At 47.2% G+C, this 13,035-nt stretch overlaps 1 long non-coding RNA gene across 3 annotated transcripts in view; it reads left to right on the top strand.

Moving 5' to 3' along the window:
- The window catches only part of LOC138425850 (uncharacterized), a 76,796-nt gene extending 68,252 nt beyond the window's left edge, over positions 1 to 8,544 (top strand). For 2 of the 3 annotated variants that reach the window (XR_011251424.1, XR_011251425.1), the window contains exons 2-3: positions 1,734 to 1,833; positions 5,226 to 5,691. This is a non-coding gene — a long non-coding RNA (uncharacterized lncRNA). Of the gene's footprint in view, positions 1 to 1,733; positions 1,834 to 5,225; positions 5,692 to 6,891 lie in introns of those variants that run through there. The other variant, XR_011251426.1, reaches the window with a different exon arrangement.
- The last annotated feature ends 4,491 nt before the right edge of the window (positions 8,545 to 13,035 follow it).

Below are 13,035 nucleotides of genomic sequence, written 5' to 3'. Positions count from 1 at the left end.
AGTAGGACACGACAGAGGGACTTCACTTTCACTTTCATGCACTGGAGAAGGAAATGGCAACCCACTCCAGTGTTCTTGCCTGGAGAATCCCAGGGAATGGGGAGCCTGGTGGGTTACCATCTATGGGTTCACACAGAGTCAGACACGACTGATGCGATTTAGCAGCAGCAGCAGCAGCAGTCTTGTGATTGTCGTCTCCCCTGTCTGTGCTGTAATTATTGCAAGGTCATGATCCCTGTCATTCTGACCTCATGTAAGATGCTGAACCATGGAGGGCTTCTGGGAATGATCACTGGGTGGATGGGAGATGGTGATGATGGCAATGAGGATTAGCAGGATCAGAGAGTAAGTGGATGGTAGGACTTCCCTGGTGGTCCATTGCCAAGACTCTGAGCTCCCAATGCAGGGGCCCTGGGTTCCATCTCTGGTCAGGGAACTAGATTCCATGTGCCCCAACTAAAAGATTCCACACGTTGCAACTAAAAGAAAATGACTGCTGCAACTAAGACCCAGTACAGCCAAGTAAATAAAATAAATATTAAAGAAAAGAAAGTAGATGGCATGCACGTGGTTGGAGTCTGGGTGACATGCAACTGGCATGTAGTGGCATGTGGTGGTATGTGGGTGGAATGTGCGACAAGTGTGTTACGGTGTGGATGGCCTGTGCACGGTACCTAGGTGGGAAATTGGGTGATGTGTGGTTGGCACGTAGCCGAGGAGTGAGCTGTGGGTGTTGGCTGGTTCACTCCGGGCTCAGAGCGTGTAATGATTTATCTGATTCGCCCTCCCTTGTGCCTCCCCTCCGGGCGGCTGACTGCATCTCATACATACCAAGGTTCTTATCACATCAAGAATTCATAATCATCCCAAAATATTCAATGGGGATATGAAATATTTACACACAAGGCGCCAGACGATGAAATGAATTGAGCCCATCCCCAGACCCCAGCAGAAACGTCTCTCCTGCAGGGATAGCAAAGGGGCTGAGAAGTGGGGGTGTCTCCATGGGTCCCATCCCACCTCCCAGAGCTCTGGGGCCCTCAGGGCACATACTATGAGTCCTTGTTTGATGGGGGAGGAGCAGATCTCCAGACTCTTCCTTGCTGTCTGTTTAGGCACCCCTCCCCCACTCTCCCTAGGAAGGTAAGGGCCTTGTCCTATATTCTTCGAGCCCAAATCTTGAAAATGGAAACAGTCACAGAATTCATTCATTCTTCTCTCCACCAGATGCAGCAGGAAACCTTACTTATCTGTTTGCTTAACTCCACCAACAGGGAGCTCATTACCCTTATTTAATAACATGTGGTCAGAAAGCTCTTGTATTGAAATGCCTCCCAATTCCACTCTCCAGCTCTCCTCAGCCTAATGACCCTTCAGCTCCCTCTGAAGGTCACCTCGTTCATCCCCTTGCAGTCTGGATCCTCAGTGTCTTGAGGCCCCCAGCCCTGCCAGCCACCCAGGGATACCCCGGAGCACAGATGGGCTCCTGAGCAGCTGTAATGGCCTCGTCTGTTTAATTAGCATGCGATTAGCCTAATGCATATTTTAACATCACATAGGAACTGCTCATCAATCACCTGCATCTGGGGACAGACAGACAGACAGACAGTCAACCTGGAGAGCCAGAAGGAAGGTCTTCTCAGTGAATTTTCAGGGAAACAGCATCCCCAGAGGGTTACAGGGCAGCCCGGAGGGCTGTGTCATGTTAAAAGGCTCAAAGTCCTTCTCTCCAGCTTCCAGGGCAGGAAGATGATGCCCAGGCCTCAGTTTCCCAAGTTGCAGATCTACCCTTGCCTGGCCAGCAGAATCAACTGTGGCTTCCTGCTCATAATGGTGAGTCCTCAAGGACACTGTCTCCCCCATCAGGCTGGAAATCCTCTGAGGATGAGAACCCTGTCTTCTCTCTTCTTGCCTGTCTTCTCACTCCATCTGGAATTCCCAGATAAGAACTAGGATCCGGAACAGAAAGAGCCCAGGACTGGGACTCACTGAACGCACGTGTTGTGTTGCCCAAGTCATGTCTTCTGTCACAATCTGTCTTCTGGCAGAGTCTGTTTTCATCAGACGAGAGAACAGAGGCTTGTAAGGCAGATCAGTGTTACCTTTCAGCCCTGCCAGAGGCTAGCTGGGTGACCTCAGGAAAATGTCTTAACCTCTCTGAGCCTCCGTTTCCTCAAATGCAAATGAACTGTAATAATACCTACCTTATAGTGTTGGTGGGTGGAGAAGGCAATGGCATCCTACTCCAGTACTCTTGCCTGGAAAATCCCATGGACAGGGGAGCCTGGTGGGCTGTAGTCCATGGGGTCGCTAAGAGTCGGACACGACTGAGCGACTTCACCTTCAATTTTCACTTTCATGCATTGGAAAAGGAAATGGCAACCCACTCCAGCATTCTTGCCTGGAGAATCCTAGGGAAGGGGGAGCCTGGTGGGCTGCCGTCTATGGGGTCGCACAGAGTCAGACATGACTGAAGCGACTTAGCAGCAGCAGTGTTGGTGGGAGAATTAAATGACTAAACACAGAGCCAGCTAATACACAATGCCTTCTTCCCTGCCCCACCTCCCTCTGTCCCTCTTCTCTTCCATCGCAAACTGAATTCACAGCTCCCTCTGTGGACTGATGACTTTGCTGGTGGCTAAGTGATACAGAAGATCCCTGGGGGACAAAAGAAGCTTTAATGTCAGTGCTGGGTGGAGCCCTGAGTGTGGAGAGCGGCAGTTTGTGCTGAGCAGAGTGTAGCCCTGGGTGTATGAGGCAGGGCATTCCTGATTGACATATCTTCCATGAGGATAAACCAGAATATGACACTGTTACTGTCAGACCCTGAGCAGCAGAACATGGAGGAGCCTAAATATTTCATAGTCGAATTCATCAATAATGGAGACAGAGACTAAATTACATAACTGTCACCTTTCTGTTAAATAATATTTTCTGCGGGGGCCTGGGAGGGGCAGTGGAGGCCTTTATTATAAGTCATGAATGATTTAGGCCAGGAAATAAAAGGGATCAGGAAGAGAGGAAGGGAGAGGGATTTTCTAGGATCACCCAACTCACCATCGGGGATGGCTGGAGGGAAATGAAAAGCGTGAGGGTTTTGGGGGAGAGGGTGCTGGACGTACCTATGGGAAGGCTTTGCAGGCTGAGGCATGACTTCCACAGCAGGACAGGGTGATTAGCATGCTAACCTCAGGCTCACTGTCAAATTGTTCCTCTTATATGGAGAAGGACAGACAGAAGCTCAGACAGCAAGAAATCAGAAATTTGGAGCTATGTGTCCCCATCAAATAGAGAGGTACCCAGAGTGCAGGAGCTTGTCTCTCCCATCAGACCAAGGGCTTCCTGGGTACAGCAACTGTGTCTCCCCATGAAACTGGGGGCTTCGAAGACCAGGGCCTATGCCTTCCTCATCAGAGAAGTCTCCAGGGCAAGCAGACTCCCTGTCCAACGGGCAGCGCTGTGCGGCTCCAACAGGCCCCCCCAATGGCATGGGCACGATGTGACGTCTGCCCTGATGTCAGAGCAGCAGTTCCTGGGGGGTAGGCCTCTGTGCCCCCCAGTCGGAGTGGGTCTCTGTAGGCAGGAACTGTGTCCCTTCCATCAGCCTGGAGTCTTCCTGAGGTCTTGGCCTCTGCCTTTCCCAGTGGACTTGGGAGCCCTTGAGGACAGAGGCTGTGTCTCTCCTCTCAGACTGGATGCTTCCTGAGGGGGTCGCCTGACCCCTTTTCCCACACCTTTCTTTGCTCGGTGGAGGAGGGAAGGGCTGAGTCCCAGCCGCCTCCGGGTGTCCTGGGGCCTCGCTAGCAGCAGGAGGGCCCTCTCCTCTCCCCCCTCCCCTCCTGGGGAGGGAGCCCCAGCGGGCATGTGTGCAAACTCACCCTGCACCGTCAGCCCCGCCGTGGGAAGGGCGAGGGCTGGGAGTGCGGTGCCCGCTAAGTGTATAATTACACACTACTTGGGGTAATTTTCCTCTTCCTCAAGAAGCGCACGTTGGCCCTGATTTTCCTATCTGCAGATTGTAAGCTCGTAATTAGCAGCAAATTACCCACACAAGTGACAAATTTTTGTGCTTTCAAGTAAACAGACAAAATACCCACGGTTCATAAATTGCCTCTCGGTGCAACAGGCACCTGGCTCCCGGGATGCCCAGCCTGCCCACACATGGTGGGGAAAGGGGGCCGAGAGCGGCATGGGGCGGAGGCTGCAGTCACTGGATGAAGGGTGGACTGACTGGCTCGCCTTCAGAGTCAATCCTCCCTGCTCCCTGGCTGGCCCCACCAGGTCGGAATCCTTGGTCTGGGTCAGGTTCGCGATGCCTGACACAGATATGGACCACTAGGGCGGCATTACTGGACAAGAACTAGGTTCTCAAACCCTCATCTGTCACCCAGGTGCTCATTATAACCAGTCTCGTGTCTTTTCTCAGTTAGTATCCCCTCTTTGGGTACCACGCGCCAGCAGGGTGCCGCTTTTTACTTGCCTTTTTTCATTTTTCCGTTGCCCCTTGTAGCATGTGGAATCCTTGTTCACCGACCAGGGATTGAACCTGTGCCCCCTGCATCGGAAGCATGGAGTCCTAACCATTGGACCTCCAGAGAAGTCCCTCTTACTTATTTGCCTTTAAACAGGAGTTCTTAACCTTTTCTGGGCTATGGATCCTTGGGAGACAGGGCATTTAGGAGGTAATTAAGGCTGAATATGGGCTTCCCTAGTGGCTCAGACGGTAAAGCATCTGTCTGCAATGCAGGAGACCCAGGTTCGATCCCTGGGTTGGGAAGTTCCCCTGGAGAAGGAAATGACAGCCCACTCCAGCATTCTTGCCTGGAAAATCCCATGGATTGTGGAGCCTGGTGGGCTACCGTCCATGGGGTAGCAAAGAGTTGGACCCGACTGAGCGACTTCACTTTCTTTAACGTTGAATGAGGTCTGGGACTTCCCTGGTGGTCCAGTGGCTAAGACTGTGAGCTCCCAATACAGGGAGCCCGGGTCTGATCCCTGGTCAGGGAGCTAGATCCCACTATGCTTCAACTAAATATCCTGCATTAAAGCAGCTAAAAGATGCCACATGCTGCAGTTAAGACCCAGTCAAATAAATAAATAGATACATTTTTTTAAAGCTTACGTGAGGTCATAAGGGTGGGGCCCTAATCTGATAGAACTGGTGTCTTAATAAGCAGGGGAAGAGACACCAGCTCTCTCTCTCTCTTTTTCCCTCTTTCCCCAAGTGCACAGAGGGAAAGCCGTGGGAGGCTACACTGAGAAGGCTGCTGTCTGCAAGCCAGGAAGACAGGCCTCCTAACCAGAAACCAGCCCAGCTGATACCTTGATCCTAGACTTCAGCCTCCAGAATTGTGAGAAAATAAATTTCTGGTGTTTTAACCACCCGGTCTATGGAATTCTCCTAGGCAACCTGAGCAGATTAATACACCAGGTAACTCCTCTGGGCCAGTTTCCTCATAGGTAAGATGGGGGTAACCACGGAGCCTCCCACACAGGATCGTAGGGGTTACATGAGATCAGGTATGAAATTCGTGTCAGTGTCCCTTGCACATTGTAAGTACTGGATGGCTGTGCTATAATATTTTAGGATTTCAGTGAATTACTCTCTTTGCCCTTCCTCTTCATGTTCATTCATGTCCTTTCCCATCACGTTCCCAAATTTGATGAATGCTCATTTAATAAAATTTGATTTCCTGTGCTCTCCAGTACGTTTTTTTTTTTTTTTTTTAATTTGGCTGTGCCAGGTCTTAGCTGCAGCACACAGGATCTTCATTGTGGCATTGGGGATTTAGTTCCCTGACCAGGGATCAAACCTGGGCCCTCAGTAGTGAGAAAGTGGAGTCTTAACCACTGGACCACCAGGGAAGTCCTTCCCCAATACTCTTGAACTCCCCACTACCAACCCCAAACCGCAATGCCTCTACCCTCCTGCAAAGGAGATGCCTCACTGTGGAGGCAAGTAGGATCTGAAGTTACATACGCTTGTCACCCTCTCTGATCTCAGGGTCTTCACCTTTAAAGTGGGGTTAATAACACTTACTTCATCAAACTGAAAAAAGGTAATATGCGTAAGATGCTTGGCCCGAGCATCTGTTACCTGTGGCCACAAGGTAACAATAGCTGTCAACGGTATTATTGTCCCTTGTTATCTGTTACTGTGGTGGCTCCCAATGAAACACACCTCCAGGGATCATGGCCTATGTACTCCCCTCCCACATTGATTCTGGGCTGGCCAGAGATGTGCTTTAATCAATAGAATATGGTAGAACTGATTTGGGTCAATTCTGGGCCTAAACCTTAAGAAGGCCTGACAGCCCTGATGTGCTGAAGCTGGCTCGTATCTGCGTGCAAGGACTTATTGTTAAATTTTCAGGAATTTTATGAACTGATTGACATCAAGTTGGTAGCCTGAAATTAATCTTGATGGAAATATTTGCCGTATAGAAATTGGCAAATCCTATATACAAATTATGGAGAAGGCAATGGCACCCCACTCCAGTACTCTTGCCTGGAAAATCCCATGGACAGAGGAGCCTGGTGGGCTGCAGTCCATGGGGAGGATAAGAGTCGGACACGACTGAGCAACTTCCCTTTCACTTTTCACTTTCATGCACTGGAGAAGGAAATGGCAACCCACTCCAGTGTTCTTGCCTGGAGAATCCCAGGGGCGGGGGAGCCTGGTGGGCTGCCGTCTATGGGGTCGCACAGAGTCGGACATGACTGAAGCGACTTAGCAGCAGCAGCAGCAGATACAAATTAGGGGCCTTCCTTCTTTTCTTCTTTCCCCTCCCCCTCTTCCTCCCTCCTTCCCCCTCTTCCTTCCTGCCCTCTCTCCATCCTTCTTGCCCCCTCCCCCCACTTCCTTGTCTCCTTTTCTTTTTCCTCCTGCAGGGCCGGTTGCCAGCACCCAACGACTTGACAGCTTCCACTTTTGAACTTTCGTGAACCTAAACCACCATGTAGGACTTTCAGCCAGTAGATAAAGAATCCGCCTGCAATGTAGGAGACACAGGAGATGCATTGGGAAGAGATGCATTCTCTGGGTTGGGAAGATCCCCTGGAGGATGAAATGGCAACCCACTCCAGTATTCTTGCCTGAAAAATCCCTTGAACAGAGGAGCCTGGTGGGCTACAGTCCATAAGGGTCGAAAAGAGTCAAGCTCTACGGAGTGACTAAGCAGCACACATTTCAGGAAAGACCATCACTTGGAAAAGTCCCACAGGTAGAGAGAGCCCCTGGGATTACATTGAGGAAAACCAAGGAACTCAGATAAATGACCTGGTAGAGCCACTCCAAGCACGCCGCAGCCTGCTGAGCCCTGCTCAACCCGTGAGTGAAGAGGCCATGGACAGTCCAGCCCCAGGAGACACCATCACATGGGTTGGAGATGAGCTGCCCTGATGTAACCTGTCTGAATTCCTGACCCACAGAGCTGTGAACATTTGAAAGATGTGCTGTGTTAAAACATTAAATCTCGGGACTTCGGGATGCATCAATAGATAGAAGCGCTGTCCACCCTGAGGCAAAGGGCCAGACACTCTCTTCGTTGTGTGCCTTTCATCCCCCTCTGCATTTCCTGGATCCCAGGAAGCTCAAAGGAGAGGTGCCCAGCTTGCCACACCGAATAAGGGAAGCCTTACTGGCCCCTGAACCACCCTGATCTTCCAGGGATCCTAGGGGGGCATACTGACTCACACCCCTCCCCCACCCTATATAAAGAGATGTCGGGGGAGGGACTCTGCTGGGCCATCTGATGTGGAGCTGAAATAGGAACCGGGCCCTTCCCTCCCCTGTTGACATTTAAAAAGGACAAAATCAGGAGGAAGGTAAATGTTACTTTTCTCTTCTCCTGAGGACCAGGGAAGAGAGAGGCTGACCCAGGGTATGCATTGTTTCAAGCTTGGTGAGGGCGCTGGAGTGCTGGGTGTGAGGTCAGTGTAGACTGAAGGGGTGGTCACTGCTGGTGGACCTGACATCCTGCCCTGGAGGTTACTCGGGACTGGTGTGGGGTTCAACTGCCCTCTCAGTCTTGCTCCAGCACCCCTGCGGCTGGGTAAATCCAGTGATCCCATCCAGGGGTGAGTCCACTGGTCTGCAGTGTTCCCAAATTCCTGACAGGTACTAATTTGGTGGATTTGGAATTGGAATCCTGAGAATCCTTGGAAATTCCTGAAATCATGCTGTATTTTCTACTCTCTATAATACTATATGGAGAAGGCAATGGCACCCACTCCAGTACTCTTGCCTGGAAAATCCCATGGACAGAGGAGCCTGGTAGGCTGTAGTCCATGGGGTCGCGAAGAGTCGAACACGACTGAGCGACTTCCCTTTCACTTTTCACTTTCCTGCATTGGAGAAGGAAATGGCAACCCACTCCAGTGTTCTTGCCTGGAGAATCCCAGGGACGGGGGAGCCTGGGAGTCTATGGGGTCGCACAGAGTCGGACACGACTGAAGCGACTTAGCAGCAGCAGCATAATACTATATTTGTGTGTTTTTTAAAAGTGAATGACCGTAAATAATAAATGAATCATTTTTTTGTAATGAGGTTGTGTTAAAAGTCTCAGAGGTCTTTTATTAAAAACAGAAAAACAAAAAACAACGTTGAACTTTCCTGGTGGTCCAGTGGTTAAGACTCTACACTCCCCATACAGAGTGAAGTCAGACAGAGAAGGAGAAATAGCATATGGTCCCTTATATGTGTGATCTACAAAGAAATGGCACGGGTGAACTCACAAAACAGAAAGAGACTCACAGACTTAGAAAGCAAAGTTACAGTGGCCAGGGGAAAGGGAGAGTGAGGGAGCCTGGGATGGTCATGCACACACTGCTGTATTTAAAACGGATAACCAACAAGGACCTACCGTATAGTACATGGAACTCTGTTCAATGTTATGCGGCAGCCTGGATGGGAAGGGAGTCTAGCGGAGAATGGATACCTGTATACGTATGAATGAGTCCCCTTGCTGTTCACCTGAAATTACTGCAACATTGTTAATCGGCTATATCCCAATACAAAATTAAAAGTTAAAAGAAAAAGACTCCACACTCCCACTGTAGGGGGCTCAGGCTTGATCCCTGGTCACAAGACCCTGCATGCCATGTGGCACAGCCAAAACTATAAAATAAACACATGTTTCATTGTTAACACTGTTACTGCACACCTTGTTTTATTGTGCTTTGCTTTTTTGGTTTGTCCTGTTCACAAATAGTGATTTTTTTTTTTTTTACAAATTGAAGGAAGATCTGTGGCAAGCTTGTGTCGAGCAAGTCTATCAGTGATATTTTTACAACAGCATTTGTTCACTTCATTTCTCTTTGCCACATTTTGGCAATTCTTGCAGTATTTCAAGATTTTTCATCATTATTATACTTGTTATGGGGATCTATAATCAGTGATCTTTTGATGTTACTACTATGACTCGATGAAGGCTCAGAAGATGTCGGCATTTTTTAACAATAAAGTATTTTAACTTAAGGTATATACATTGTTTTTAGACATTTAATATTTATTGCACATTTAATAGACTATGGCACAGTAAGAACATTACTTTCATATGCACTGGGGAAACCAAATAATTTGTGACTTGCTTTATTGCAATATTTGCTTAATTGTGGTGATTTGGAACCAAACCTGTAATATCTCCAAGGTATTCCCATACTCTGAATCAACATATTTTGACAAGACTATGTATTTCAATAACATGTAAATTTGCTGCCTCCTAATGTAGATACATGAAAGAGAAAACATTAAAATAAAGGAGCAGTAACACAAAATTAATGATTAAAGTCATTAAAAATGGAAAGACACAGGTATTTAATATTTTAAAAAATTTATGGGACTTCCCTGGCGGTCCAGTGGTTGAAACTTCATCTTCCGATGCAGGGGCCGTGGGTTCGATCCCTGGTCGGGGAGCTAAGATCCCACATGCCTCGCCGCCAAAAAACCAAAACATAAAACAGAAACAATACTGTAACAAATTTAATACTCTTTACAAATGAATAAATAAAAATAAAAAATTTTAAACCCACAAGGCACCACTTGACCTGATCTTCGTTTTGTAACAAAAATTCCAGACATAGGAAAAAATAGAAACTTTTGTGTTGACATTGTTGGAATTGTCAGGCAAATGTCCAAAATTGCTTTCAATTTGATGGTTAGGACTCACATTGCTTCATCTAAGCTCATTTTTTGTTTAACAACAAAAATGCTTTGTCTGCTTTCCCTGATTTTCTTTTTGCCGCTAAAATTGATATTGCCTTTGCTCATACAGATTTTAGATCAGCTTCTGATTTGGGGTCTGGGAATTCTGCAGCCTTCTTATTTTCTTCTCTTTGCATTTCTCCCACAGCGAATATTCAAGCACTGGGAAATGTCAGTGATGGTGACTGGGTAGTACTTGAAGAATGTAGCATTCAGATGCCAGCAAGTTAACAGGACTACACATACCAAATTGCCAATTTAAGGGCTTATTTTGCTTCCAAAGCTTATTTCTTAGAATATCACTCAGAGGATTTGTATAAGATATACTATGCATATAAACTTATTAATATTTATTTTATCTGTAAGAATGACTCACCATTGGCAGCAGACAGGGCTCCCAACATACACTGATATAATAGCCACAGCTACAAGCAAGACTGACAGTTTAGACAGTAAAATTCCTACCTATGAGTGCTTGACCCAGTTCCCAGAGACACTGACCTTAACCTTCAACTCCACATATCAGGGTTTTCAGCTTTTGCTTTCAACTTGACATCTTCAGTTGATCCCTTCAAACCAGTCACATCTCTATGTTGATTATGAAGCTTTAACTCTCACAACTTTCTCCTATTTTTCAATTTTCTTGACTGACTTTTCTTGAGACTTGGGATTTGAGAAAGAGAATTTCTAGAAATGCAGGGAAGACGCTGTTGCACTGTAACACTAGGTCTACAGCATGGCTTGAAGGACATAGGCTTTATCCATGGAGCATGAACCCTTGACATGCCTGCCTTTGGATGGGATTTTGTTGCCCAAAAGTTCATTAAAGAGAGAGCTGGACTCTCAGTAGAAAGAACTCCCCACCTCGCGGGCTCCCCAGTTCTCTGCCTTCCCTGCTGAGCTCTTCTTACAAGGCAAGTTCCCCCCAGACACCTGTTTTTAGCTCTTGTCTTCACCTTCATGCTCATTTGGGGCACCCCCATCTATGATATTGGTTTCAATGCACTGATGAAACCCAGATTCATGTCTCTAACTCAGACCTCTCACTCTTTTACCTAAAGATCTATTTGTAAGATTTTTGCTTTCTAGCCTCATGTCTCCAGACTTCGCTGCTTCATGTATTTATTTTTGGCTGTTCTGGGTCTTCGTTGCTTTGCCCTGGCTTTCTCTAGATATGGTGAGTGGGGACTACTCTTCCGGTGTGCGGGCTTCTCACTGTGGTGGCTTCTCCTGTTGCGGAGCACAACCTCTAGAATGCGCAGGCTTCGGTAGGTGCGGCTCTGGGGCCCAAGAGTGCATGAGCTGTGCAGTTGCGGGCACAGGCTTAGCTGACCCGTGGCATGTGGAATCTTCCCAGACCAGGGATCCAGCCCATGTCCCCTGCATTGACGGGTGGATTCCCATCCACTGGACCATGAGGGAAGTCCCAGACTTTGCTACTTTAGAAGCAATAGGAGTATTTCTAGCAGGGGACAAAATGGTTTCATTGAACTGGAAGGTGGCTTTTTCATCAGTCCCTTTTGGTTTCTCATGCTAAAAGGGGGATTATCGTGTTGACTGAGGTGCTTGACCTTAAAAACCACTGGGGAAAAATGGGCAAGGAGGTATATGGGGTATCTCCTAGTAATTCTGGGTCAAGTGGTAAAAGTTAATGGAAGACCATGGTGACCCCAAACAGGCAACACCATCAAAAGTTCTGCCTTCTTCAGGTGAAAAATTAAGACTGTTCCACTACATAAACGACCCTGACCGACTGAGGTGTTTGTGAAGGGCAAAAGGGACATGGGATGAAATGGTAAATACCAACTCTGGTCATGTGATCAGATGCAGAAACAAGAACTATAGTTTTACCCATCTTGCACCCCTTTATGATGAATATATCGATTTATTTTAATAAAATTTCTTTTTTAAACTCCTATCCCCATTCCCTATTATTTGTGCATAGGGATTTTTTGATAGTTATATTTGCAATTTGTTCAGTGGGTTATAGAATATTATCATGGGATAATGATGGAATTAGAAAGAGAATGGATATCCCAGATATCCAGATATAATTACTGATATGAATTTGGACTGAACCCTGCTGGACAAAAGGGTAAGTTATCATTAGTGAGGAGTAATGACACTGTTATCTAGAAGCAGGTTTTGGCGGTAGTCCTGGTCGTGGATGAGTTTAAGAACGGAAGAAGAGTATATGTTGACCTCATGCAGCCAAGAGGTGGATTGTTGTAGACATTTTTTATTCTTCTGAGCTGCCTTTTTCTTTCTTTCTTTATTTGGGACTTCATATCTTATATGTCTGCCTTCTTCTTAGTAGGAACCAGAGTTCATTTTCCCAGGAGGCCTTGCATCCTGTATAGAGAATAGTTAACCATTTATTGAGAACTTGGGTTGTACCAGACCCTGTGCTAAACACTTTTCCTTCTATATTTCAGTTCCCATGACTACTTTACATGGTAGGTTAACCTCATACTGGAGACAAGAAAGCTGAGAGTCAGAGAAATTAAGTGACTTGTCCAAAACCACACAGCTAATAAATGGTGGAGCTGAAATTAATCAGTAAGTGGTGGGCCTGGGGCCATCTGACCACAGTGACAATGCTAATTTTAACCGTCTGCTCAAGGTGATATCTATGTTTGTTGAACACACATATATGGTCATTATAATTTCAAGTATTAAAGGCATTACTTGAGAAGCATGGAGGAGAACTTAGTGGAGATCCAGGAAGACTACAGGGAAGAGATGTTGCCTGAGTCACTAGGGATGTGGGGAACTCGTTGGACAAAGGAGGATGGGCAGGACACTCCAGACTGTGGTAAATGCAGGTGCAA

The sequence above is a fragment of the Ovis canadensis genome, chromosome 20 (genome assembly GCF_042477335.2).
Source record: "Ovis canadensis isolate MfBH-ARS-UI-01 breed Bighorn chromosome 20, ARS-UI_OviCan_v2, whole genome shotgun sequence".
Taxonomy (NCBI): Eukaryota; Metazoa; Chordata; class Mammalia; order Artiodactyla; family Bovidae; genus Ovis; species Ovis canadensis.
This window is presented reverse-complemented; position numbering and strand designations above follow the sequence as displayed.